Source organism: Neophocaena asiaeorientalis, unplaced genomic scaffold, assembly GCF_003031525.2.
Source record: "Neophocaena asiaeorientalis asiaeorientalis breed wild unplaced genomic scaffold, Neophocaena_asiaeorientalis_V1.1 scaffold545, whole genome shotgun sequence".
Taxonomy (NCBI): domain Eukaryota; kingdom Metazoa; phylum Chordata; class Mammalia; order Artiodactyla; family Phocoenidae; genus Neophocaena; species Neophocaena asiaeorientalis.
This window is the reverse complement of record NW_020174638.1, coordinates 287,706-290,987: the sequence shown is the minus strand read 5'-3', so window position 1 is coordinate 290,987 and position 3,282 is coordinate 287,706.

The window sequence follows — 3,282 nt, the reverse complement described above, 5'->3', positions numbered from 1 at the left end:
AGATTAATCCTTTGTCAGTTGCTTCATTTGCAAATATTTTCTCCCATTCTGAGGATTGTCTTTTGGTCTTGTTTATGGTTTCCTTTGCTGTGCAAAAGCTTTGAAGTTTCATTAGGTCCCATTTGTTTATTTTTGTTTTTATTTCCATTACTCTAGGAGGTGGGTCAGTAAGGATCTTGCTGCGATTTATGTCATAGAGTGTTCTGCCTATGTTTTCCTCTAAGAGTTTGATAGTTTCTGGCCTTACATTTAGGTCTTTAATCCATTTTGAGCTTATTTTTGTGTATGGTGTTAGGGAGTGATCTAATCTCATATCTTTACAAGTATCTGTCCAGTTTTCCCAGCACCACTTATTGAAGAGGCTGTCCTTTCTCCACTGTACATTCCTGCCACCTTTATCAAAGATAAGGTGTCCATATGTGCATGGGTTTATCTCTGGGCTTTCTGTCCTGTTCCATTGATCTATCTTTCTGTTTTTGTGCCAGTACCATACTAAGACAGTTGTTTTTAAACCTCTGGCTCTGGCTTAGGCTTTTCTATTTATCGCTCTCTTTCTGCTTTTATTTTATATTTTGGTAGCATACAAATTTATGTTAGTTATATCTTTCCCCTGAATTAGCCACTTTTATTATTATTAAATGCTCATCTTTATCTCTAGTAATAAATCTTACCTTAAAGTCTATTTAGTCAATGAATTTATATACACAAGTTTCAGTTACTATTTTCATGGTATATCATATCTCCTTGATATTTTGAATTTTATCTTTCTGTGTCATTTTATTTTAGATGTAATTCTACAGAGGATCAAATATTGTTTGTTTCTTTTTTGTCTATTACTTGGCCTATTTATTTTTATTGTCTGATAATCTTTGCATTTTAATTGAAATATTTATTTATTTTTAATTTAATTATGGTTAAATTTACAAAGTTGTGTTAGTTTCAAGTGTACAGAAAAGTGATTCAGTTATACACTCACACACACATATATATATGTGTATAAATACACACACACACACACACACACACACACACACACACACACACATATATATATATATTCTTTTTGAGATTCTTTTCCATTATGGGTTATTACAAATTATTGAGTATAGTTCCCTGTGCTATACAGTAGGTCCTTGTCGTTTACTTATTTTATATATAGTAGTGTGTATATGTTAAACCCAAATACCTAATTTATCTCTCTTTCCATCCCCTTTGGTAACTGTTTTGTAAATAAGTTTATTTGTATCATTTTTTAAGGTTCTACATATAAGTCATCTCATATGATATTTGTTTTTCTCTTGATAATCTCTAAGTCCATTCATGTTGCTACAAATGGCATTATTCCATTCTCTTTTATGGTTGAGTAATATTCCATTGTATATATGTACCACATCTTCTTTATCCATTCTTCTGTTGATAGACATTTGAGTTGCTTCCATATCTTGGCTATTGTAAATAGTGCTGCAATGAATATTGGAGTGCCTGTATTTTTTCAAATTAGTTTTCTCTGGATATACAGCCAGGAGTGGGATTGCTGGATCATAAGGAGTTCTATTTTTAGTTTTTTAAGGAATCTCCATACTTATCTCCATAGTGGCTGTACCAATTTACATTCCCTCCAACAGTGTAGGAGGGTTTCCTTTCCTCCACACCATCTCCAACATTTATTGTTTTTAGACTTTTTTTTAAAAACATCTTTATTGGAGTATAATTGCTTTACAATGGTGTGTTAGTCTCTGCTTTATAACAAAATGAATCAGTTATACATATACATATGTTCCCATATCTCTTCCTTCTTGCATCTCCCTCCCTCCCACCCTCCTTATCCCACCCCTCTAGGTGGTCACAAACCACCTAGCTGATCTCCCTGTGCTATGCAGCTACTTCCCACTAGCTATCTATTTTATGTTTGGTAGTGTATATATGTCCATGTCAGTCTCTCACTTTGTCACAGCTTACCCTTCCCCCTCCCCATATCCTCAAGTCCATGCCATTCTGACCAGTGTGGGGTTGTACCTCACTGTAGTTTTGATTAACATTTCTCTAATAATTAGCAATGTTGAGCATTTTTTCATGTGCCTGCTGGCCATCTGTATGTCTTCTTTGCAGAAATGTCTATTTAGGTCATCTGCCCATGTTTTGATTGAGTTATTTGGTTTTTTTTTTTTATATTGAGCTGCATGAACTGTTTGTAAATGTTGGAGATTAATTCCTTTTCAGTCTCTTCATTTGCAAATATTTTCTCCCATTCCATGGGCTGTCTTTTCATTTTTTTTATGGTTTCCTTTGCTGTGCAAACACTTTTAAGTTTAATTAGGTCCCACTTGTTTATTTTTATTTTCATACTCTAGGAGATGGATCCAAATACATATTGCTGCAATTTATGTCAAAGAGTGTTCTGCCTATGTTTTACTCTAAGAGTTTTATAGTATCTGGCCGTAATTTTATGTATTTGACCCATTTTGAGTTTATTTTTGTATATGGTGTTAGAGAATGTTCTAATTTCATTCTTATACATGTAGCTGTCCAGTTTTCCCAGCACCACTTATTGAAGAGATTCTTTTCTCCATTGTGTACTCTTGCCTCCTTTGCTATAGATTAATTGGCCATAGGTGGATGGGTTTATTTCTGGGCTTTCTATTCTGTTCCATTGATCTATATATCTGTTTTTGTATCAGTACCACAGAGTTTTGTACTGTAGCTTTGTAGTATAGTCTGAAGTCAGGGAGCCTGATTCCTCCAGCTGAGTTTTTCATTCTAAATATTGTTTTGGCTACTCAGTATCTTTTTGGTTTCAATACATATTGTAAAAAAATTTGTTCTGGTTTTGAGAAAAATGCCATTTGTGATTTGATAGGTATTGCATTGAATCTCTAGATTGTTTTGGGTAATATAGTCATTTTGACAATAGTGATTCTTCCAATCCAAGAACATGGTATGTCCCTCCATCTGTTGTGTCATTTTTTTATTTCTTTCATCAGCATCTTATAGTTTTTTGAGTACTTGTCTTTTGCTTCCTTAGGTAGGTTTATTCCTAGGCATTTTATTATTTTTGATACAATGGTAAATGGAATTGTTACCTTAATTTCTTTTTCTGTTCTTTCATTTTTAAGGTATAGGAATGTAAGAGATATGTGTATTAATTCTTTATCCTGCAAATTTACCAAATTCATCAATTAGCTCTTGTAGTTTTTTGTTAGTGTCTTTAGAATTTTCTGTGTATAGTATCATGTCATCTGCAAACAGTGACAGTTTTACTTCTTCTTCCAAATTTGAATTCCT